The sequence below is a fragment of the Telopea speciosissima genome, chromosome 6, assembly GCF_018873765.1.
Source record: "Telopea speciosissima isolate NSW1024214 ecotype Mountain lineage chromosome 6, Tspe_v1, whole genome shotgun sequence".
NCBI lineage: Eukaryota > Viridiplantae > Streptophyta > Magnoliopsida > Proteales > Proteaceae > Telopea > Telopea speciosissima.
The window spans coordinates 33,567,589-33,594,873 of NC_057921.1; the positions used below are offsets into that span (position 1 = coordinate 33,567,589).

The 27,285-nt window shown below is 42.0% G+C and overlaps 1 long non-coding RNA gene across 1 annotated transcript in view; it reads left to right on the forward strand.

Annotated features, from left to right (window-relative positions):
* The first annotated feature begins 256 nt into the window (after window positions 1–256).
* LOC122663707 overlaps window positions 257–27,285 on the forward strand; it is a 43,524-nt gene continuing 16,495 nt past the window's right edge. Inside the window, exon 1 of the long non-coding RNA XR_006333210.1 lies at window positions 257–354. This is a non-coding gene — a long non-coding RNA (uncharacterized LOC122663707). The remainder of the gene's footprint in view (window positions 355–27,285) is intronic.

Sequence of the window (27,285 nt, forward strand, 5' to 3'; positions counted from 1 at the left end):
TAAAACAGTGAGGTCCACGTGCAAGAAGCCATGGTAAGCTTTGACCTTTTGTACCGGTAGAGTAGGAACAAAGTTTGGCCATAGCCCGTATTCCCAACCAAGTAGCCAAGAGCTCAGCGTAAGTCTGGCACGTGTGGAGAGGGATCACTTTTAGAGACTATAAAAATTTCCTCTCCTTCAATTGGTTTTGCATCATCAAAGCAAAGCTCATATTTTGAATCTCATACTCTATAAGTTGCTGCTTTCGTTAAAGTGAAGTGTGTGGAGAAAATAGTTAATCAAAGAAAGATGGCTGACAATTCCCAGGCTCAGAACCTCAGCTACAAAGCTGGCGAGACCAAGGCCCATGCTCAGGTAAGCGACCAATGTATTTTTAATGTTTCACCATACATGCATGAATGGTAACCCCATCCATCCATCCATCCATCCATCCATGATGAATATATATATATGGGCACATGTATGTCTGCATGAGATGATGTATGTTGGCACATGTATGTATCCATGGTGAATATATGTGTTACACAAATGTATCATGTATGGGTCGATTCGACGAGATGAGATGAGAGGATATTCTTTGTTGGTGATCATGCGTGCAGATGAACAAGGACCAGATGATGGATAAGGCAGCCAATGCTACGAATTCTGCCAAGCAATCATGTCAAGAGGTTCAATCGTTTTTCCCTCCCTACCCAATTATTTTTCCTAATTTTTATCCTCTCCTATTCGTTGTCCGAACAGGCCCATTCTGTCCCTTCATATGGGATACAAAATGATGACTTAATCACCCTCGGGCATTGTGTTTGAACAAGGGGTTAGGTCATCATTTCGCACCCCCATGTGAGAGGACAGGACAATCCTGTTCAGGCAGCGATATAACGATTCTTATTTTCCCAACACTCAAACTTCACTTGATATTATTTTACAGTGATGGCATGAAACTCAATAATCTCGATCCAACCCTATGATAAATGCCGGATCTATCTAGGACCCACTAATTCTATGGCTAGGATTTCTCAATAAGGATTATCAATATATTATATTTTACTTTCATATTGTCCACGTTTGTGACTCGCATCATAATTTGTGTGTAGACTGGTCAACAAATGAAATCCAAGGCAGAAGGAGCTACAGAAACAGTCAAGAACGCAATGGGCATGAACAAATGAACATGATAGACTTTTCTTTCTTTCTTTCTTTTATTTGATCGTTTTTTCATGTTTTGTTCTTTCAACAATGAAGAGTGGGCTCCCAAATAGATGGACTATCAATATATTCTACTTTCATTGTCCATGCTACTAGTTTTATTTCTTGTAGAATGGAACAGATTCTTTTATAGGTTCTTTCTATATTTAAAGGGTGTATTCGGCCTTTAAGAGAATCAGCTAATTTGAATTCATCCACTAGCATTGAACAGTTTTTTTTTTTTTTTTTTTTTCGATGAATAATAAAACATTAAAGAAGGAGAAAGAATATAAAAGAGCATCCGAAGAGGGGGTGAAACTAGAAAACCAAAACCCAAAGAAAGGGGGATAAAGGCTAGTTAATAAGCCTAATCTAAAGCCCCCAACTAGATACAATATGACAATTCCGGGCACAATCCGAATTGAAGGATTGAAGGTGATTATTTATAGTTTTGATTTCAAAACTAATAGACCTCCATATTTGATTCTCTTACCATACACGTCTTCATCAGATTAGGATAGTGTATATCTTGTGCATAATCATAGGAGATTCATAGAAGAGATTTTAGCATAGCCAGCCTTGTATTCTTATCCAATCTTATCTGTAACCTTCCTTCTTTTTATTTGTAAATCTCTATTTATTGTTATTCGAAATACTATCAAAGCAAGCCAATTACGGCCAAACACTTCTGAGTTTATCAACTTAACATGGTATCAGTTTAGGTTGATCCTCCAAATACTGTTTTTTTCTTCTTTCTTCCTTCATCATCTTCATGGGCGATCTCACTAATCCTGTCGCTGCTACTCTTTCGGCTCCACTGCCGGTGACTTCTCCATATCACTTACACTCTTCTGATCAACCCAATGCTTCTCTCGTTACACCTGCTCTTGATGGGAATAATTTTCCCACTTGGCACCGCGCCATGACGATGGTTCTTGAGGCCAAGAACAAATTGTCTTTCATTGATGGCTCGCTGCCACGACCTGCTTTCACTTTTGATGATCTTCCCCATTGGATACGCTGCAACAGCATGGTACGGTCTTGGATCGTACACACTACCATTCCTACAATCACTCACATTATTCTTTGGTTTGATTCGGCTAGGGATGCCTGGCTCGATTTGCACACTCGATTTTCTCAAAAAAAAAGCACCTCATATCTTTGAGATACGTCATGCCATCTCCACTCATAGCCAAGGTCTGGAATCCATCTCCGCTTACTACACCACTCTGAAAGGCTACCACGATGAATTGTCGTTATATCGCACCTTACCTGTCTGCACTAGTGGCTCGATTGCTGCCCTCAACGTCATCTCTGATTCAGATTACTTGATGGATTTTTTGCAAGGATTGAATAACTCTTATGCCGCTCTCCGCAGCCAAACTCTCCTAATGGATCTCTTGCCTTCTGTCTAGAAGGCTTACTCATTATTGTTGCAAGAAGAGTGTCAACGCACCATTCATTCTGTTGCCCCCGCCACTCTTGATCATGCTGCCATGGCTACTGGTTCAAAGGATCCATCTGCTTCTTCGATTCAGCATTTCAAGCCCCATTATCATTGCACCCATTGCAACATGGATGGCCACACTGAATCTCGCTGTTTCAAGAAGCATGATTATCCCGATGCTTGGACTCCACACCCCCTCAAGCGCATTGGTACTGGTACCCGTGGTCAGTCTCATGCTCGCGGTTCTCCTATGGCCGCTGCCGCCTCTTCTGGTTCGCCTAGTTCATCACCGGCGCCCACTCTTTCTCCAGCCCACATTCAGCAACTTTTGTCGTTACTTCCTACTGGTGACACCCATCCTCTTGCCAACCTCGCAGGTAACTATTGTTTCCATACCTCTTTGGGATCCAATCCTTGGATTTTAGATTCTGGGGTGTAGACACCACATTTTGACACCTTGGAAGTGTGTCTTGGCAATGATGGTCAAGGACGTAACTCATGTGGTGACTGAATGGCAAGAATTACCAAATTACCCCTACCCGCTTTTTGTAACCAAACTGTCCCAAATAGAGCCTAAACCCCTAGCATGGCCTTATTTAACCATTTTAAATCCACATTTGAAGTTTTACCCAAATCGGACACCTTTTGTGAAAATGACCGTTTTGCCCCTAGCACGGTTCTCAGTATCTGGACCACCCGATTTAGTCCATAACACTTTCGGTGACCTCATTTGGTCATATTAAGCCTTCACGTAAAGTTTTGGCCAAATCGAAAAACTTTTATAAAATGACCGTTTTGCCCCTGGCATGGTTCTTGGTACCCGAGCCACCTGATGTGACCTGAAATCATTTGCATAACTTTATTTGGTCATATTGTGCTTACACGTAAAATTCCATGAAATTCCGGTATCATTTAGACCTTGATCGGTATGGAACACCATTTATGTGCTTTCCTCGATATCTGTGCCACTTTTAGGAAAAATCCGGCCATATCTGCCACACGGATGGAAAATACGTGTTGAGACCTTTGCGACGATATGTGGTGCGTCAAAATCGGCCATTCAGCTTTGGAGATATTAACATTTGAATGTGGACCTTTAAAATGAAATCTTTAAAAGGTTTAAAAAAAAAAAAAAGTGGTGCAAACTGAGTTGACCCGAACCGGATCAACCCAGTCTGATCCAACCCAGCTGAAGTGTCGGCAGGGAACAAACCTTCTCCATTTAGGCTGAGCCACACATGACCCCATGCCCACTTGCTGCCTGACCCAAGATAAGGCTGCAATGCTGCACTGGCCTAGGCTGCCCAGCAGGCCGAGGCACACGCAAGCCCCAGCTGCCCGCCCACCTTATCCCCAGCCATTTAAGGCCCCAAGGGTCTTTGAGACCTTTCCTCGAACAGTTTTTCTCCTATAAATAGGAGGTGTTTTGGAGAGTTTTAAGAAGGAGAAAAATTAGTAAACAATTACTTCACGTAGTCCTTGATCTCCTCTTTCAATAAATGGTTTTCTCATCCATAGATTATACTTCATTATTCACATAAAATTCCGTAAATACCCCTTGTTCACCACTCATGCCATTCGGAGCAATCACATTTGGAGCGGCTTTTGGAGGTTTTTGGCAACTATTTGCGGTCAAACAAGGTTACTCAAGCTGAGCCCAGGCACTTCCACGCCTCAAGGGTATTTTCCCATATTTTTTACTTATTTTTAGGTATTTGTTTTGATCTTCTTTATAACAAAGGTTGTTTTTCAGTTATAAAAATGTTAAAACTAATTCAAGAGTGATAAAATTCTGAAATTTTCAGGGATGATGGTTACCACTATGTTCGATATTCACTAATTTTCTCAAGCTCCAAATCACGGTTTTTGTGTCATTTTTGCCCCTGTGAAGGATTTCGGATTATGTAAAATCTGAACATGTGGGTGGGTATTTGGACAAAATTATTATGACCACGTTAAAGATCATGTTTTGATTAGTGGGAATGGGCTCCGGTTTGATCCAATTCGGATCTGTGATGGGGATTTTGTATTTTTCTTTGTTTTTCCTTCTTTTTCAGTATTTCAGAAAATATTAAAAATAGTATAAATACATAAAAATTCACAAAAAAATTATGGGATGCATATTTCATCATGCTTGATTTTGTGGAATCATTACCCACTGTCATTCATGTTTCATCGTTTTTATATGTGCTCCCCACCCCATTTAGGGATATAAATGTCATTTTTCTAATTATAATGAAAAATCCTGAAAAAATAAGAAAAAAAATGTTTTTATGCATGACATGCTGTTTTAGAATGCTTTAGGATGTTTTCATATGCATGCATGACCATCATGCTTGATAAATATGCATTAAAAGTCATTTTCTCCATCCAGGGGCATTTTGGTAATTTACCAAATGCGGGCCCAGACTATCATTCTGGAAATATAATTTGGTGTGTTCGATCATTTTAGGATGTTTAACATCACTTTCGATGCCTACAATGATTCTAAGTGTCTTTTTGACTCTTTTACCATTTTGCCCTTAGGGGCATTTTGATCATTTTGCGACCAAACCTTGTTTAGGACCCCAAAAAGGCTCCTAACATGTTTTAACCATAAGTCAGCATTTTCATGAATTATCATGCATTTTCTATATATTAGCCATAACAGGGGCATTTTGGTAATTTTTACCACCTCACATTTCCTTAGCATTCATTTGCTCTTGATGATCCAAATGCATGATGTTAATGTTATTTAATCATGTTTTGCTTATTTACAACATTTAAATATGATTTCATGCCTTTGTACATATTTTGGCCCTTTAGTGGCATTTTCATAATTTTGGCTATTTTGGCCTATGAGCTATTTTGCTTATCAACAATGATTGTCCTTCTCCATGATATAATTAAACTTGGTTTTCTTTTTTACAGTCAACTATGTTTTTTATCATAGAGTTGGGCTTTCTAATTTAGGTAAAATCCATTAATTAGCTTAACTAGGATGCATAATGTACATAATCATCTAGCTTAGTGATAGTAATTAGGATTAAAACATTAATCTTAATAAGCTTAATTAGATCCATAAATTTCAACAAACATAATCAAAACATTAAAAAAAATTAGTTTAATTAGGTGCATAATATGTATAACACAACAGTACACAACAGAGTTTGGTCTAGGAAGACCGGCCGTTTGCCAGACGGTTGCTGGGTGCCTAACACCTTCCCAGCCCATAACTTGACACTTACCCAGAGATCTGGGGTAGACCATCCATTGAGTCATTGGTGTTAATTTAGCGCCCCTTATGTAAAGGAGGGGCACCATTCGTGGGCCCTAGACCCTAAATCTAAGTGGCGACTCCCATTTTCCCATTTTCTTCTTTCCCCTGGGTGCATGCCAACGACCCTCCATCCACTGCGCCTACATGGGGCAACTGACCACATTGCCTCAGATTTCACTTTGTTTTCTCATGTTATGCCTCATTCTCACCCCGTACCTATCACCTTACCCGATGGTACCCAATCCCCTGTTACCCACATTGGTTCTGTTTCACTAACGTCTACAAGAAATTGGTGCAACAATGGCACTTTGGGTTGAGCTATTGCGGCATTTTTACAAATGTCGTCATATATGAAGATATATCGACATTTACTATTGTGCATACCTCTTGTCACCTTCAGTCTTACTAATTAGTTTATATTGCTATTTGATGGTTTTGTGTAGGATGGAGATGGTGTTCGGGTCTTGGAATTTCACTTTTGGGCTTGGTTTCCTCCTGGGAGTATAACTTTGGTGGCTGAGATCCATGAACTAATATTATTTTACTTGCTAATTGGGTTATGAATTTTTTATAGAAGGGGGTCTCTTTGTGGTCTTTTTGCAGTATCGAACCTTAGTACTATGGATTTTGTGTAGGAGGGGATCTTTTATCTTTTTGTAGTATTGGAACCTTAGAACTATGGATTCTCGTGTAGGAGGGGATCTTGTCTTTTTGCAAGATCGGAACCTTAGTACTTTAGACTCTATTTTTATTTTATGTTTAATGGATATTTTACATAGTTCAATATATCTTGGCATTAGTAAAATCATTATTTTGTGGGATTTATGTGTTCTATATGAAACAAGTGGTCGAAAAGATTAATATGGATGAATGCATTATATATGAAATAGGTGTAGAATGAATCTATTATATTTGAAAAGTTAATGGAATAGATACGAAGCTATTCTTAAATTTTAAAAAAATAGCACCTATAGCAGCGTTTTAAAAACGTCGCAAAACAAAAAGCCAGGCCTCATTTACCGGTGTTTATTAACAAATGCCTCAATATTATTGCCTACACGGCGCTTTTATAAACGTGCGTTTTAGTGTACTAAGCCCGGCATTTGCTACAAACGTCGCAACAATTAGGAATTCAATGCCTACCTCGGCACTTTTAAAAACGTCGTTGTAGGACATTTTCCACGACGTATTAACGCCGCGTAAAGGCACCCTACTCTCAAAAACGCCGTTGTACAAAACGCGGACTTGCCGACGTTCTACGGCACTCGTTGAATGATGCGTTTGGATCTATACGCGGACCAATTTCTTGTAGTGAACCCTTCTCTTGTTCTTACTAATGTTCTTTATGTTCCATCTTTTGCTTCAATCCTTCATCTATTCCTAAACTCACCGTTGCTACTCAATGTCATGTCATTTTTTCTCATGATTTGTGTACCTTTCAGGACCCACGCTCGAAGAGGATTTTTGCGACGGGTAAACATCTTGGTGATCTCTATTTCTTGGACTACCCATCGTCTTCCCTTGTTCTTGCCGCCAATTCCACCTTTGACCTTTGGCATTGTTGCCTGGGTCACTCTGGTTCCTCTCTTGCATCTTCTTTAAGGACTTTGGACTCTGAATTTTTTTTTAATAAACAATGTTTATGTCACATTTGTCCATTGGCAAAGCAAACTAGATTACCGTTTTCCAGTAGTTCTATTTCTACCATTGATTAATTTGAAATGCTACATCTTGATGTTTGGGGACCATATCGTTTTTTTCTAACCATTGTGGATGATTATTCTCGCAGAACATGGATATTTTTGATGCAGTTTAAGTCTGAGGTTAATACCCTTATTTGGTCCATTTTCGCCATGGTTAATACACAATTTGGGAAACTAATTACAATTTTGAGAACTGGCAATGGATCTGAATTTTTTAATACACCTACTATCACTTTTTTGGCTAATCTTGGGGTTATACACCAATCTAGTTGTGTTCCACCCCTCAACAGAATGGGATAGTAGAACACAAGCACCGTCACCTTCTCAGTATTGCCCGTGCTTTACGTTTTCAGGCTCATTTACTGCTTACCCTTTGGGGCGATTGTGTCTTAATAGCCGCTTACTTGATCAACCGCCTACCCACACCCGTGCTTTACGGGAGGACCCCATATGAAATTCTCTTTGGTAGCAAACCCTCCCTTTCTCACCTAAGGGTTTTTTGTTGTCTCTACTTTGCCCGCATCAGTTCCATTCAACACAAGTTTGACCAAAGGGCCACTTCGGGGATTTTTTTAGGCTATCCATTTGGACAGAAATGGTATCATATTTATGCCCTTGGCACTGCAAAGGTTTATGTTTCCCACGATGTAATTTTCCATGAAACGGTTTTCCCATTCCAGACTACTGGCGTTTCCCCCCTCCCCTTCTCATGTGCTACCTAACCCTGATGAAACACCATCTCCATCTTCCACACCAACCCACCCCACCCCTGCCCCTGTTGAGGCTCCACCTATTTTTGACCCTCCACCCCCGGTCCCCACCTCTACCCATTCTCAACGCGCCCGTCAGCCCTCTGTCTGTTTGTGTGATTATCAGTGTGACTTTATCCGGCCTCAAAAGTCTTCTGCGACTGTGCTCACAGGTACATCTCATCCCTTGATTAACTTTTTACAATATAATCATTTTTTATGATCCCATATTGCTTTTCTATCCTTCTTGTCTGACATTACAGAACCTACTACATTTACTGAGGCAATGAAAATTCCACAATGGTGTGATGCAATGCAGGCTGAAATAATGGCCTTATCTAACAATCAAACTTGGTCACTTGTTCCTTTACCTACTGGGAAGAAACCAATTGGCTCTAAGTGGGTTTTTAAAATCAAACGCCATTTTGAAGGTTCGATTGAGCATTACAAAGCTCGTTTAGTAGCCAAGGGCTATACTCAGATCAAGGGCCTTGATTATCATGATACCTTTGCTCCCGTGGCAAAGCTTGTAACTGTGTGCACCCTTCTTCCTTTGGCATCTATTAAGGGTTGGTTGTTACACCAACTAGACGTCAATAATGCCTTCTTACATGGTGACCTCGAAGAAGATGTATACATGATGCCACCACCTGGATATCGGCGTAAGGGGGAGAGCCTTGTCTGTAAACTTCACAAGTCTCTCTAAGGTCTCAAGCGGGCTTCTCGCCAGTGGTTTTTCAAGTTTTCCACTGCTCTTCTGGATTTTGGTTTCTCTTAGTACCAGGCTGACCATTCATTATTCATTTTATGGCATCACAATGCTTCTGTCTTCATCGTCCTCTATGTCGACGACATTGTTATCATCGATTCTGATGATGTCAAGTCTTTTCTCAGTCAGCCCTTTTGAAACAAGGATCTCGGGCCGTTAAAATATTTCTTGGGTATTGAGGTGGCCCGTTCCTCCTTTGGTCTTTGTTTATCCCAGCGTAAATACATCCTCGACATATTGGTAGATTGTGGGATGATCGGGACTCGTCCTACTGATATACCAATGGAGCAGAATCTTCACTTGACTGACTCCAATGGTGACTTATTGGCTGATCCATCTATATCTCGCCATCTTGTTGGATGCTCGCCCTAATATTGTTTACACAGTTAACATAACCTTGATCAACTTAACTAAGGATTTTCACTATCTATGATCCCTTTCAATCGAATGGGATCAAGCCTTACACCTCTCAATCACAGTCAATCAGATTGAGCGTCATGAACAAAGTCTGTCGATCAAAGGACTTCCACCTAGAACACTATCTGATTGTCTTAGGATTTCCTCCATACAAGTACACAAGGTACAATGGAGCTTCTTCAAGATCCAACACAGTAACAATGGCTTATTCTTTCAAGCCTAAAAACTAGAACAATACAAGCCCACAATGAATCACACAACATAAGCTTAGAGCCCTTTCCTCAAGACAATATTATCATTCAAGTATATATGATTAAAGTCTGATTTGACTTAGCCTATTATATAGGCAAACAACTAGTTGTTTACTAGTTGGAGTTAATCTTGTTTTTTCTGCAAGTTTGAAAAAATTAACTCCATATGGTTTAACCTTGTAACAAACTTCAATATCCAAGAAATCTAGCTTTTGGAAGTGCTCAACATCAATAAAGATGTTTAGTATTCCCACATAATATGTTAGAGTCCTTTAAGTGCTTTAAATGATCAAGAGCATTCAAAGCAAGCACTATCGTGGAGTAGTGCTTACTCTGTGCATGGTCGTCTGCAGTACCATCACGTAATCCTATGAAACAGGGTAGACATGGACAATGCTATTGTTAGCCATGGATGCAACATGCGGATGCATAACTTTTAAGCACAGTTGTCCATCAGTTATGATTTAGACCTTTTTATGATTTTCTCATTAGCTCGGATGTTTGTCACTATTTCAAGGTCGTCCGTGATTAGCAAACTTAAACATTCTCAAAGTCAAACCTACTAATTTCTTGGTGTAGACATTAAAAATTACCATCCTCCCCCAGCAATGATGACAACTGGACATGGACAAACATCGACAACTACCCAAGGACTTGCTCAATGGAAGCCCCATCAATCCTAAAAATCCCAGAAATCCCCAAAAAAAAACAGCCAAAAACAGCCCCAAAACCCCTTTTTTGGGTTATGGCATTGTGGAAGCGACAGTTGACCTCCGATACATTGCGGTACCACGGTATAAACACCGTACCACTATGGCGCCACAAAGACCATAGTGCCTGCATCGCCCTTTCTGCAAGGCTGCAGTACAGACGTCGTACAACCATCTATAAATAGAGGGCACTTCCCCATTTTAAGGAAGGAGTCCCCAACCTCGAAAAATGTGATTTTTGGATCCTTTTCCTACTTTTGAAGGTGTAAGAGACCTTTTTCAGCTCGCCTTGCCATTCTGCCAAACCTCCCTTGAGATTCGCGCTCCCAATTCTGTATCCACATCCCAAGTAACCCGAATTCATCATTTTACCTCAAAAACCCAGTTTTTCTCACTTTTTCCACCAATCACTTTTAGATAATCCCTTTTATCCCATTCTAACATTGTTACTCTGTCCATAGTGCGAGTGTCAAACCCCTTTTAGCTTCTTACGACATCGTTATTCTATCCATAATGCAAATATCAAATCCCTGAAGTCTTTTGTGTCATCGTTAATCTGTCTGTGGTACAAGTGACAAATTCACCTTGCTTAGTCATCACTTTGTCTGCATTTAGAGTGACTCAAATCCACTTTATATAACCGTTACTCTGTCCGACGAAAGAGAGATAAGCCATTTGTCCGTTTCCACTTAAACTGGGAGACCTTCCCACACTTTGCATTTGCATTTGAAAATATTTTCTCGTTTTTTGTCTTGTTGGATTCAATTTCAGGTAGGTATTTATTTCTTTTCTTTTCATTGTGACACAATGTAGACTATTAAAGTAGCATGTTTTTAGTGTAAATAATAGTGTAGGCATGTGAAAGTCCAATTTTGTTCAATTATGTTCCCATGAGCGACGCCTGGGTGGCTGGCCTGGTCTTGGTCCCTTATAGTATTTGGTTGGAACGGAATTGCAGAAGGTTTGAGGGGAATTTCATAGGCTTGGAAGCTCTATTTTCTAGCTTTCTCACTTCCCTGAGGGAGATTGCATGGTCATTCGCCTACCTTGTCTCCTCTCTTCTTGATCTTTGTTGTGCTAGAAGGCTGGACATCCCCATTCTCTCTAAGCCTACTCGGGAGATTAGAGAAGTCCGGTGGTGTAGCCCTCCCCATGGCTGGGTGAAACTTAATATTGACAGGTGTTCTCTAGGGAACCCTGGTAGGGCCGGTGCGGGCGGTGTACTTAGGAATGATCGGGCTGCCCTGCTATCGGCTTTCGGCTTCTTTCTTGGCATTAAGTCCAACTATGTGGCGTAGTTCATGGCTATTTTCCATGGTTTATTAAGAGATAAAGAAAAAGGTGTGACTCGGTTATGGGTGGAGTGTGATTCTTTTGTCGGTCGTGGATGCTTTTCATTTTGGGTCGATCCCTTGGTTCGTCAGGCAGCAGTGGATTAGCTTGCAGCCATTTCTCGGATCCATTTCTTGGAAGATTTCCCATTGTTTGTGAGAAGCCAACCCTATGGCGGACTTTCTTGCCAAGTTGGTGGTGAGTAGTGCTGTGTCTTCTCCTTGGGTATTGGATTTCCCTTCTTCGATCCAGGTTCTCTTGTCGGATGATGCGATGGGTAGGCCTAGATTTAGATTTGACTAGTTCTGTGGTGTTTTTTTATGGCCGCTGGCCTTTGGCCTTAGCGTGGTGTTTTTGTATTCGTCTGGGAATGCCTGGACGTTAAATTCTTGTATTCTTTTTTACTTTTCTTAATATAATCTTGCTGATCCTTGGCAAATATAAAATAAAAATGTGAAAGTCGCATATTTAGCTTCTTTAAATGTATTAAATGCATGATAAACAACCATACGTTACCCTTGCATATTGGTATAGGATGTGATATTATGGGAGAAAGTTCAAACTCAAGCATCTAGTAGAAAGACCAGTTTAAATAGGCGAAATAGGGAGCTAACACCTTCCAACTCTCATAACCTGACCTCTTACCTAGGCTCTCTAACCAGACTATATGGAATCACGTGTAGCACTTTCCACTCATCATGGATGGGGTACCCCCTTTTAGTCATAGGCTTGAATCCTAGGTGGCGACTCCTTTTATTTTAATTTGTATATCATGACTCCAAACCCCCTTGTCGCTAAGGAACCCCGAAGTTCAGACCACTGCTTATAAGGCGGATGAAACCCCGCTCCAGAGGTTGCAGTACCCACATTTGGATTTATCCATTTAGGTCTTATAGGTGACTTTTACTTGGGCTTTTCCATCTTATGATCATCTTACAATAGGATTACAAAGATATAACAATAAGGCTCAAAATTCAAATCCAACGTCTTAAAAGATTCCTCAATTTGATGCAGTTTAAGTTCTTGAACTTTCACATTACAAAAGTCCACATTGACTATGGAAGTTCATCGCAAATAATTCTTCTCAACCCAATACCACTTCTTCCATTAGTGATTCCACCTCAATGACATGCATTCCATCATTCACATAGCACATAAACAAACAAGTTAGGACTCCCAAACACACATCATTCACAAATCTCTCAAATATATTTCTAGCCAACAGAAGCTAAGTTCTAAGCACGCCAAATGGGCAGAATGTTTACAAGAATTTAATTTTATTTTCAAGCACAAGGCGGGTTCCCAGAATCAAGTGGCAGACACCCTTAGTCGCAAGTGCACACTTTTATATGCATTGCACACCACTATATTGGGTTTCGACTCCTTTCAGGAAATATATGTCGAAGACCCTTAGTTTTCATGTGTACTTGAGGATGTACGCGCTCATTCAAGTTCCAAGTTTACTCTTTGTGACAGGTTCTTGTTTCAGGGGAACCGTTTGTGCATCCCCGAGTGCTCCCTTCGTTAGAAGGTCATTTCTGAAGGCCATAATGCGAGTCATTTTGGGAGGGATAAGACTCTTCAACTAATTGCATCCTGCTATTATTGGCCTCATCTGAAGAAGGACGGGCACCTCTTCGTGATGTGATGTAGGGTATGCCAAGTGAGTAAAGGACACACCACTAATGCTAGCCTCTATCTACCATTGCCCATACCTCAAGCCCCATGGGAAGACATTTCAATGGATTTCGTGTGGGGTTTGCCACAAACTCAGAAGGGTATGGTGTCACACCCCAAACCACCCCTTAGGAGGATTGGGTAGGTGACCCGAATTGCACAACGACAATTCGCCAAATCCCATGGATCTAGAAGCAGTGCTTACATTCATGAACCACATCCACATCTTAACCATAAGTAAGATCAGAGTAATGCAGGACGTCTACAATTCAAAAGTAAATGGAAGCATACCAACATGGGAAATGGTGATAATATATACATAATAAGCCTTGTTTGATACACCTCCTAGGCACACACAACCCACAACAAAGAAACAAAAGTTGATAAGTACATACGAAAATATATACAGGGCGAGCATTCTCAGCTCCAAAAAGAAAACAAAATAAAAACTTCACAACCAAGTTAGAACAGGGATACTCTAGAAAACTCAAACGGAGTTCCTGGCCAAAACATCACATGCACGCTTCAAAGGTCTTCATCCGCAATGACCACCGAGAACGTACGTAGAATGGGTATGACCTCCATCGGGGTCCACACCAACATCGTCATAACAACCAAAACTCTCCTCATCGTAATAGCCCGCCATGCCACAGCGGCATCCACCTGCAGGATCATCTAAGAAGAAACAATGTATAACAGAGTGTGAGCCCCACCAAGCTCGTGAGCAAATAACAACCATCATGCATGCATATGCAATCATAATCTATAGTTCACATGATCTACATGATATGCAAGTCCGGATTTTATTATTATCCACCTATCATTACAACTAAGTCTGGTCTGTGCCACTACAATCCTCAATACATGTATCCCTATTGCGCGGGCTTCTAACCCCTTCCCGCGATACACCCATTGAGTTATCAGAGAAGACTAGTCGGCCCCCGCATTCGTTCGCCAAGGTCGGCCCGACTAACCCTCTGTGATTATCCAGGGGGACAACCGTTTCTTCCCTCATGCACCATTTCGGTGTTCTTTTATTCTTTTTTTTTTTCCACTCCCTGATAATTGTCCCCATAGGCATCCAGCACTTCAACCCCTGTTGGTAAGGGTTCGTGGCATGGGTGATGAAACTATAGCCCCATGTCTATATGGCATCGTATGAGTCCAGCGGTGTCAACCGTACCCCATAATACGGGCTACCGCAGGCCTCATTTCCAAGCCGAGTATGGCATCTAGTCTAGCAATCACAACCATCATATAGAATTCACAGTGTTGATCAACAACAGTCATTCTGCAGTGATTTGAATAACTTGAATTATAAGTAAATAACACAGCATTCATGATTCAATTATTAATAGCCGGCATCAGATCATAATTACAGTTGCACATACGATAGTATTATTCACTCACCAGTACTTAGCTCTAAGTTCTCAGTCACAAATTCAGTTCCAGCAGTTGTCTGGTTGTTGACCTCAAGCATGGGATTAGATCCTATACACAAATTAAGCATTGTCTTATTCAGTCATTTTCCCTAACACTGGGGTCCTGAGGTTGGCCTAACTTACTGGGTTAGCCCGGGGTTTTATTTGTCTCAATTGGAGTCACCGGGCCTTACACTGGATCTTAGGTCATATCCCGGTGCATGGGCCAGTGTCAGGGCACAGGGGTAAATTGGTCATTTTTAATACCAGTACCTGCCACTAGGTCAAAAGATGGTTCCACTACAGTCTATGACATAATTACACCACTGTCCACTTTAGGTCAGTGATGTAGAATCAAACACAACAGTGCACAGTCACATGCGGGGCCCACTTAGGGTTCCAAAGCATTCTTCATTTATGGACAGATATGGGGGAAGGGTATTTTTATCATTTCTCACATCCCACAGTGTCCAGGGATCATTGCATGCAAGAAATTATAGATCTGCCCTTCATTACAGCAAGATTCCATTCACTGGGCGATGTCTCTAGGCCTTGCTGCATCGCCCAGTGCCATGGCCCAATGAATTCCAGCAACTGAATTCAAAGGGGAACAGCACAGGGGTTTGACCCTTGGTCAGGGTCTTGTCCCCACATGCCATTTAGGGACTTTTACATGATTTTTTAGAGGTGGGTCCCACCATTTTAGGGAGGAGAGAGATTACCTGGGATCCAAGTCATACATCAGGCTGTGAGCTGTGCAAGTGCAGGGGTTTGCTATCCATCTTCTAACAGGTATATAGGGAAACCTGTTCAAAGCATTCTCATTGATCTCATTGAGTGGAGTGATGCTCCACAGTGATCCTGGTGGCCTGGCTAGGGGTTCTTGCACTTCAGTCAGATTCCAGCCAGTCAGAGGGCAGGGTTTGACATTTCTCCCCACCTTACAAAACTTTCGTCCTCGAAATTTGCTTACCTAGTAATCCAAAGAGTTGAAGATACTTCTCCTTCATTTCTTCCTCACGTTCCCATGAAGCTTCTTCCACTGGGTTATTTCCCCATCGAACCTTCACAAAAAGTGACGGTGCAGTTACGGAGGTTATGCTCCTTTTTGTCCAATATCTCCGTGGGGTGTTCTTAATAGGTTATATCCACATCCAACTGTTCAGGTTCAGTTGATAGCACATATGTCGAATTGTTAATATACTTTCGTAGCATTGACACATGGAAGACATCATGGACGCCTGACAAAGATGGTGGTAGAGCCAGTCGATATGCTACGGGTCCCATTCTATTAAGAATTTCATATGGTCCAATGAATCTTGGGCTCAGCTTGCCTCTCTTGTTGAAACGTAGTAATCCCTTGGTTGGAGATACTCGAAAGAATACTTTTTCTCCGACCTCAAATTCAATATCTTTCCTTCGGTTATCAGCATAACTCTTCTGTCTTGACTGAGCTGCCTTGATCTTTTCTCTTAGGACATCCACCTTGTCGCAAGTCACTTGAATCATTTCGGGGCCGAGATATTTCCGCTCGCCAACTTCATCCTAATAAAGTGGAGTTCTGCACTTTCTGCCATAGAGTGCTTCGAACGGTGCCATGCCAATGGTGGAGTGGTAACTATTATTATAAGCAAATTCTACCAGTGGTATGTGAGCATCCCAACTGTCATTCATTTCTAAAACACAGGCTCAGAGCATGTCCTCCAGAGTCTGAATGGTTCTTTCTGTTTGTCCGTCCATCTGTGGATGGAAAGCTGTACTAAGATTTATTTGAGATCCCAATGCCTTCTGTAAACTTCTCCAAAACCTTGAAGTGAATCGAGGATCTCTGTCTAACACGATACTGACAGGCACGTCGTGTAAGCAGACTATGTTTTCAATGTATATCTGGGCAAGCTTCTCCATGGGATAACTTATTTTGATCGGTATGAAGTGTGCCGCCTTTGTTAGTCCGTCTACGATCACCCAAATTGCATTCATGCCCTTCCTGGTGTGGGGCAGATTTGTCACGAAATCCATAGTGATTCTTTCCCACTTCCACTCAGGTATGGGAAGTGGTTGCAAGAGTCCATATGGTTGGTGTCTTTCCGCCTTTATTTGTTGACAGGTGAGGCACTTGGACACGTATATTGCTATGGTTTCTTTCATTCCCATCCACCAGTAATACTTCTTCAAATCTTTGTACATCTTTGTGCTTCCAGGGTGGATAGTATAGGGTGAGCGGTGCGCCTCTTTGAGAATTCGGTCTTAGACATCATAGTCATCTGGCATGCACAATCTATCTCAAAACTTCAATGCACCATCATGGGCCAAGGAAAAATCTGGGTCCTTATGGACACCTTGTTGAACTTCTTGAATTATCTTGGCCAGCTTGGGACCCAATGGTTATTTCGTAATTATCTCCTCTCGTATCGACGGCTGCAGGTCCATTGCTGCTAATTGTATAGCCGCTTCTTCGATCACGAGCTCCAAATCAAATTTTTGAGCTTCCTCTATTAATTGTTCGCTTACGACCAAATATGCGAGGGACGCAGTCTAGGATTTCTTGCTTAATGCATCTGCTACAACGTTGGCCTTGCCGGGGTGGTACTGGATTTCACAGTCATAATCTTTTACCAATTCCAGCCACTGCCTCTGTCTCATGTTTAGCTCCTTCTGAGTGAAGAAATACTTCAGGCTTTTATAATCACTGAAGATTTCACTCTTTTCACTGTATAGGTAATGTCACCAAATTTTCAACGCGAAGACTACGGCTGCCAACTCTAAATCATGAGTGGGGTAATTCTTCTCATATTCTTTTAATTTCCTGGAGGCGTATGCGACTACTTTACCTCTCTGCATCAGGATGCCACCTAAGCCTATTCTAAATGCGTCCGTGTATACTACCATTCCTCCGGTTCCATCTGAAATGGTCAAAATCGGAGCTGATACCAATCGGTTCTTCAATTCTTGAAAACTTTTCTCACATGTCTCATTCCATTCAAACTTAGCACCCTTCCTCGTAAGTTTTGTCATGGGCGCCGAGGGGCTTGAGAAATTCTCAATAAATCGGCGAATCTTAGTGGCATTTTTCAGAGTCTCCCATTTGAGAACTGCCTTCACTTTACCGGGGTCTACCTTGATGCTGTCTTTGGTGACGATATGCCCCAGGAAACCAATTTGGTGAAGCCAAAACTCGCACTTGCTGAACTTGGCAAAGAGCCAGTGTTCCCGCAATCGCTGCAACACGAAAGTAAGGTGTCGAGCGTGTTCCTCCTCATTCTTAGAGTACACCAAAATATCGTCAATAAATACTATGACAAACTTGTCCAGCATGTCATGGAATACTCTATTCATCATATCCATGAATGTTGTCGGGGCGTTGGTTAATCCGAATGACAAAACCAGGAACTCGTAATGTCCGTATCGGGTTCGGAATGCCATTTTATGAATGTCACCACTTTTGATCTTCAGTTGATGGTATCCCGACCTAAGATCAATCTTGGAGAAAACTCTTGCTCCTTGTAGCTGATCAAACAGGTCATCAATACGCAGCAACGGATATCAATTCTTAATTGTCAGTTTATTTCACTCACGGTAGTTGATACACAGCCGCATGCTACCATCCTTCTACTTTACAAATAGCACAGGTGCTCCCCAGGGTGATACACTGGGCCGAATGAATCCCTTCTTCAGTAGGTCTTGAAGTTGAATTTGCAATTCTTTCAGTTCGATTGGCACCATTCGGTATGGTGCCTTGGATATCGGTGCTACTCTAGGAATTAGATCAATCGCGAACTCTATATCGTGGTCCGGCGGCAACTGTGTCAGATCTTCTGGAAATACATCAGGAAATTCTCTGACGACGTGGAGTTCCTCCAAGGGTTTTATCTTCGCCTCCGTGTCTATCACAGTGGCCAAAAAACCTTGGCATCCTGCTTCTAATAACTTCTGCGCCTGGAGTGCGGATAATGTTATCCTTCTGGATTTCCTCCTTGATTCACTTTGATAGGTGAAGTCCGACCCATCTTCCAATTTAAATCTTATCTTTTTCTCCGCACATAAGACATTTGCACCATAGGCGGATAGCCAGTCCATGCCTAGTATTACGTCAAAATCGTTTATATCCATCTTTATTAACCATGCGGCTAGTTTCTTCCCACAGATTTCAATCTGGCAGAGGTCGTAGACCTCCTTCAAACTTACCACACTCCCTGTCGGTGTGCTGACTACTAATTCATGCCCAATATCTCTTGGTTGTTCTTTCATCTTACTCACAAAGGTTGAGGAGACGAAAGAGTGGGTTGCACCCGAATTAAATAATACTCGCGCGGGTATAGTTAAGACATTCAGGGTACCTAGGGTTTGTAGGTAATTTAGGTTTCATGAATTAAACCAATTATTCCCTATAATTTACAGGGTTCGATCACTTACCTGTCATTATGTCGGGGTTTGCCTCAGCTTCTTCGTTTGTCAGAGCATACACCTTTCCTTGCATCCGATTGTCACGTGGTTGTAATGGTCTAGCACAGGGCTGATTAAATGAATTGTTGTCATACCCACGTGATTTGCAATCCCTAGCCATATGTCCTTCCTTGTTGCACAAGTAGCATTTGAAGGGCGGAGCTCCGGGTGTCGATGCTTTGCTCGCTTGACTTGCTGCTGGTTGGGCTGGCGAAGCTGCTGTCATCGTTTGACTCATAGTAGGTTGAGTGGGTCGAGTAAATGTGGGGCGGAAAGAATTTTGACCTACACTCGGCCTACGATACGGAGTTGGAGTAGGGCTTGAATTTGTTCCTCGATAAACCTTATTTGGCCAGCTATAAGTTTGGAAATTATTTGGCCTTTTGTTCAAACCAAGCTACGCCATAGTCTTTCCTTTCTCTTTTTCCTTAAATCTATCCTCCATTATCTTCACCTTATCAACCATTTGGGCATAATCCCGAATGTCCATAATCAACAAAACTAATCCAATATCAGTTTTGAGTCCTTTCTCAAATTTCTTCGCTTTACTAACTTCCCCTTTCAGGTGATCTGGAGCGAAATGAAACAGATCTTCAAATTGCTGTTGATAGTCCAGCGCCGATTTATTTCCTTGCACCAATGTGTTAAACTCAGCTTCTTTTCTATCCTTCAAGCTCTCTGGGAAGTAGTTCTTGAAGAAAACCTCTTTAAACTGTTCCCATGTGGGGTTTGGGTGAGTAGCCTCCAAATTGGGCCTCATGGCTTTCCACCAAGCTTCGGCTTCATTCTGCAACTAATAACCCGCACAAATAATCTTGTGTGCATCCGTGCACTCAAGTACTTCAAATGCCTTTTCTAGGGCACTGATCCATCGTTCTGGCTGCATTGCTTCTGATGTTATTTTGGAAAATGCAGACGGTTGGAGTTTCTTGAATACCTCCATAACCTTAGCGGTAGAGTTCTCCGCTAGATGTTGGGGCACAGGCGGTGGAAATAGTATGGGTCGATTAGGTGGTGGTGGTGGTGGTACAGCACGTTCGTGCATCATGGTTGCAAATTGAGTTGACATTTGACCAAGCAGTTCTTGTTGTTGTTGCATGGTCCTCATCATAGTGGTCATGAACATAGTCATGTTGTCGGTTGCCACATTTGGCTGAGGTGTAGCAGTAGTGGCTCGTGCAGCCGCTGGTGCTCCTGATGAGGCAGCCGATGCCTCAGAGTTTTGAGCCTTAGTTCCATTAGGCAGCTCAACCTCCGGTACCACTCGAGGTTGTTTACCTTTACGACCTCCACGAGAACTTCTAGTGTTGACCATTGTTGCTTCTCTGAAAAGAGGAGCTTGCTCAATATTCCATTTTCATCTATATGGATCAACAATTGTTTTCTAGCTAAGCAGGTACAAATCCAGTCCACAGTTCCAATGAGTATCATGAGTCACGCCAGTAAGGTGGATTGATAGATTCATCATCTTGGTTTGTTAGGTGTTGTGTTCTATTGAATACCTTGTGTTTCTCTTTCTTATGCATTTTATGTGTCGATATGCTATGCATGGCACTAATGAAAATTTTCAAATTTTTAAATAAAGACTTTTAATTAATTACTTGATCTAGCAGGAAAGCATCTCCAGCTTCTTCCCAGTCACAAACTCCATTGCCAGTAGAAATTCTATATCAGCTATTACCTCTCCAGCTAGTCTCAAAAAATGCTCTCAATCCTCGAGCCCACTAATGGCTGCAATAGCCAAGTAAAAGTCCAATCGACACTGAGCCCAGGGTAACACTAACCGTATCCGTCTCAGTTTCTCTCGTAAATGTCTAATATAAAGCATGATGCTAGGGTCACGAGCCTCAGTTAACTCACTGGTCCTGTTACATAACATGGTTCTAAGCATTAGGACATACTTAATTGAAAGAATTAAGTACACGACTACTAAAACTTAAATAATTAAAGGTTAATGAAACAATTCTTGGGTTGGCTCGAGGTACCTTAGCGTCTAAGTGTTTCGATTGACTAGGAACCCTATTAGGTCCTATTCTCAGTTATCCTAGGCCTAGGTTTGGATGAGGTCTACGCTTTCCATACGTACTACATACTCATTACAGCATACCTATGTAACTATGTCCAGTTTACACAACAACAGTTTAGCCAGTTCGTACATCACAATAGGCAAGCATTTAGCATATTTGTAATACACCATATACTATAATTATATACATACTAATATACTCACAAATATGTAATACATCATTATTTTAACCTAGCCATATAGGTTCTTTTCCCTTAGTCCCTAGGTGTTGCATTCACGAAGTCTAAGTTCTTAGGTCATCAATTATATTTTATTAATATAATATTCTTATAAATTTTTATTTTTTTTTTAAGTCCTTGTCGTTAGGTCCTTTGGGGTTATTATCCCCCAAACTAAGTTCCCATCTGAAAATTCTGGATTTTTTGCAAATTTACCATCACTGAGCGATGTCTCTGGGTGTTGCCACATCGCCCAGTGCCATCGCCCCAGGGCACAGGGTTTTTAAGTCCGAGAGGGCCCCATTTGTTCCCTATTCTATTCCAAACTTTTCCAAACCTTAGGGAAAAGTTCTTGAAGAGTAAAGGGACCACTTCCACACTATTTCTCATCGATTCCTCAGGCTATTTGTGATCACATACGCTCTCTCGTAAGCTTTCTAGGTTAAACTTGTCTTTTACATATCTCTATTCACTTCCCTCTTGTTTCGGTTTTGATTTTCACCAAATTGCTAGTCCGAACCATGGGGTTTCTTTCTCTTTTGTAGAGAATGTCCACTAGCAGGCATACTACACGCAAATCAGTAGCCCAAAAGAGGCTACGAGTTGAATCTGAGGAATCAGCTTACTCTTCGGTTCCACCATCATCTCCTAGAGAGGATTCATCTTCCGAGGAGCCAGATTTCGATCACCACCTTTTCTCCAGGTATGAACACGCTAAGAAGTGGAAGAATTTTGTTTTCCTAAGGATAGTGAATGGCCGGGTGGTATGGGTAGAGGACTTCCACCAATATGGCCTCTTTGCCAAATTCAATGCCCTAGGTTGGGCATCGATGCTATCCCCTACTAAGCCTTGTTATTTCAATCTGGTTCGGTATTTCTATTGTAACTTGATGCCATCAGGGGCATGAGACTTCACACTTCTGAGTAGGGTAAAGGGAGTGGATATCAGATTGACCACTACCCTCTTGGCAGAGATCCTAGGCTTGCCTGACACAGGTGATAGGGTTAATTACCAACTCCGCATGGACATATCTAAGATGTTCTCCCTTGAGACTAGGAGGATAGTTTTCATAGCTTTGACAGGTTCAGGAAACACTCAGCAGTCTGAGACTATCTATAAATCGAGTGCCAGAGTGATCAGTAGGTGTGTGACCTACAATATTTATCCTAAGGGTGGAAACAAGGGCAGTATTTCTATGATGAGAGCATATATTACTTACTGCCTCTTGGGAGCTGGTCAGGGGGGTCCAGTCATCAACCTCCCTTATTTGTTACTTCAGGTGTTGCTTTATCACGCACGAAACCCAGCTGATGGGAATATTCCCTATGGGAAATTCCTTACCTTGGTTTATGGTATTTTGGGGTGCCATTGGAGGACGAGTTCATTGATAAGACCAGATCCAGGCCTATAGACAAAACTTCTATACTGAAGATGAAAGTGCCTGGTGAAGATCCAGTAGAGGGCAAGGAACAGATGAGGGCTGTGGGTATGCAGCAGGGCGAGGGGCAGATGGGAGTGCTAGAGGTTGAGATCCAGGGTGATGTTGCACATGATGAGGGTCAGATTGGAGAGGGGCAGGACGACATGGGTGGTGGTGCTCAGGGCATGTATACGGAGGAGCAGGGGTTAGGTTTAGATGATCTTGAGGGTTTTGACACACAGTTTACGGACTTACCTGCTTACGAGACAATCAGTGCCACCAGTTCACAGGTTCCAGGGACTCTTGATTGGGCTCAGGTGATGGCACAGCTTTAGAGCCTCAGTACACAGATGTCAGACCTGGGATCCAGGGTGGACCAGGGCTTCACTTCCTTGGGCAGTAGAGTGGGTACTGTGGAGCAGCGATTGGATTTCTGGGACCGCTACTTCCGAGTTGATTCGCACCCGCCTCAGCCTCCTACAGATGATGTATTTACCTCCTACAGAGAAGCTCTCAGCATCATCCAGACACTTTGGCTACATGGTCTTAACTACTGTTATTTTCTTATGCTTATGTACTTTTTCTTTCTTTGTCTTCAGTTTATATACTTGTTGAATTGCAGTTATGCAATCAAACTGTTGTAACTATTGTTAAATTAATGCAAATCTTGTGTCTTTGTTTATTTACATCTACCTCCCCTGTTGCTTTTCAGTGTTACATGTTTTATTGCTTATATCTTATTAACCCTAGTCTGCATGTCATGAATGCAAGAAGAGCCTCATGCTCTGATACCAAGCTCTGTCACACCCCTAACCACCCCCTAGGAGGATTGGGTAGGTGACCCAAATTGCACAACGACAATTTGCCAAATCCCACGGATCTAGAAGCAGTGCTTTCATTCATGAACCATATCCACATCTTAACCATAAGTAAGATCAGAGTAATGCAGGACATCTACAATTCAAAAGTAAATGGAAGCATAACGATATGGGAAATGGTGATAATATATACATAACAAGTCTTGTTTGATACACCTCCCAGGCACACATAACCCACAACAAAGAAACAAAAGCTGATAAGTACATACGAAAATATATATAGGGCGAGCATTCTCAGCTCCAAAAAGAAAACAAAATAAAAACTTCATAACCAAGTCAGAACGGGGATACTCCAGAAAACTCAAAAGGAGTTCCCAGCCAAAACATCACATGCACGCTTCGAAGGTCTTCATCCGCAATGACCACCGAGAACATATGCAGAATCGGTATGACCTCCGTCGGGGTCCACACCAACATCGTCATAACAACCAAAACTCTCCTCGTAATAGCCCGCCATGCCACAGCGGCATCCACCTGTAGGATCATCTAAGAAGAAACAATATATAACAGAGTGTGAGCCCCACCGAGCTAGTGAGCAAATAACAACCATCATGCATGCATATGCAATCACAATCCATAGTTCACATGATCTACATGATATGCAAGTCCGGATTTTATTATTATCCACCTATCATTACAACTAAGTCCGGTCTGTGCCACTACAATCCCCAATACATGTATCCCTGGTGCGGGCTTCTAACCCCTTCCCGTGATACACCCATTGAGTTGTCGGAGAAGACTAGTCGGACCCCGCATTCGTTCACCAAGGTCGGCCGACTAACCCTCTGTGATTATCCAGGGGGACAACTGTTTCTTCCCTCATGCACCATTCCGTGTTCTTTTATTCATGCACCATTCTGATGTTCTTTTATTCTTTTATTTTTTTTTCACTCCTTGATAATTGTCCCCACAGGCATCCAGCACCTCAACCCCTGCTGGCAAGGGTTTGTGGCACGGGTGATGAAACTGTAGCCCCATGTCTATATGGCATCGTATGAGTCCAGCGGTGTCAACCGTATCCCATAATACGGGCTACCACAGGCCCCATTTCCAAGCCGAGTATGGCATCTAGTCTAGCAATCACAACCATCATATAGAATTCACAGTGTTGATCAACAACAATCATTATGCAGTGATTTGAGTAACTTGAATTATAAGTAAATAACACAGCATTCATGATTCAATTATTAATAGCCGGCATCAGATCATAATTACATTTGCACATACGATAGTATTATTCACTCACCAGTACTTAGCTCTAAGTACTTAGTCACAAATTCAGTTCTAGCAGTTGTCTGGTTGTTGACCTCGAGCACGGGATCAGATCCTAAACACAAATCAAGCATTGTCTTATTCAGTCATTTTCCCTAACACTGGGGTCCTAAGGTTGGCCTAATTTACTGGGTTAACCCAGGATTTTATTTGTCTCAATTGGAGTCATCGGGCCTTACACTGGATCTTAGGTCATATCCCGGTGCATGGGCCAGTGTCAGGGCACAGGGGTAAATTGGTCATTTGTAATACTAGTACCTGCCACTAGGTCAGAACATGGTCCCACTACAGTCTATGACATAATTACACTGCTGTCCACTTTAGGTCAGTGATGTAGAATCAAACACAGCAGTGCACAGTCACATATGGGGCCCACTTAGGGTTCCAAAGCATTCTTCATTTATGGACAGATATGGGGGAAGGGTATTTTTGTCATTTCCCACATCCCACATCCCACAGTGTCCAGGAATCATTGCATGCAAGAAATTATAGATCTACCCTTCATTACAGCAAGATTCCATTCAGTGAGCGATGTCTCTAGGCCTTGCTGCATCGCCTAGTGCCATGGCCCAGTGAATTTTGGTAACTTAATTCAAAGGGGAACAACACAAGGGTTTGACCCTTGGTCAGGGTATTGTCCCCACATGCCATTTAGGGAATTTTACATGATTTGTCAGAGGTGGGTTCCACCATTTTAGGGAGGAGAGAGATTACTTGGGATCCAAGTCATACATCAGGCTGTGAGCTGTGCAAGTGCAGGGATCTGCTATCCATCTTCTAACAGGTATATAGGGAAACATGTTCAAAGCATTCCCATTGATCTCATTGAGTGGAGTGATGCTCCACAGTGATCTTGGTGGCCTGGCCAGGGGTTCCTGCACTTCAGTCAGATTTCAGCTAGTCAGGGGGCAGGGTTTGATATGGACTCCGTCTTTGTGGTCGTTGATCGGTTTTCTAAAATGTCACACTATATCCCATGCCATACGACGATGGACACTTCACGCATTGCTGACCTATTTTTCCGAGAGATCTTCAAGCTCCATGGGTTGCCCAAAACGATCACTTCTGATCATGACACGAAGTTTCTTAGCCTTTTTTGGCATCAATTATGGAAATGCTTGGGTACTACCTAGCTTACAATTTAGTACCATTTTCCACCCTCAAACGGATGGTCAAACGGAGGTGGTTAATCGTTCGTTGGGTAATCTGTTACGTAGTCTGATTGATGAAAACCCACGCTCATGAGAAAGTCAGATCTCTAAGGGGGAGTTTGCCTTTAAGTATTCTATCAATCGCTCCATGGGTTACCGTCCTTTCCATATTATTTATGGCTGTCAACCCCTATCAGCTCTTGATTTGGCGCCTATTCCTTTCTCGAAGAAACCCCTTCCTTCGATCAATGACCTAGTTTCAATAGCTTCAAATCATCCATGATGATGTGTAGCGACAATTGACCTCTAGCACGGCTTTGTATAAGCAGGCCGTTGTTAAGCGGCGGCGTGAGGATCTTTTTAAACCTGGCGATTATGTTTAGGTTTATCTACCCCCAAAGCATCAACTTGCCGGCTCCTATCACAAGTCCAATGATCATAAGGTAGGTCCTGTTGAGGTGCTTGACCGGATTAATCAAAATGCCTACAGGCTGAAGTTTACCTTCTCATCTTCGCACACATGACATTTTCAATGTGCGACAACTTACTTCCTACCTTAGGGATTCCACGATGGATGACACCAATTTCGGGACGAATTGTTTTCAACTGGGAGGGAATGATGCTGGCCTAGAAGCATTTGTGGATAACATTGAAAGCCAACTCAGCCATCCCAAAACACTCAGGCATTCATCAAGGATTAAAGCCCAACATGGTTAAATTGGTCTTCACAGCTTGATCAAGGTGGCTGGATATCATCACCAGCTCATGTCTATATGTCTTTCCAATTGTTCCACTATATTATTAGTATGTTTTATTTTTTATTTTTTCCTGATCTCATTTGGATTGAGATCGGATTGCTCTTCTATTATTAGTATGTTTTCAAATTTCTGATCTCATGAGGATTGAGATTGAATTGTTCCTTTTTCTATTTAAGCATCTTCTTTTGTAATAAGGAA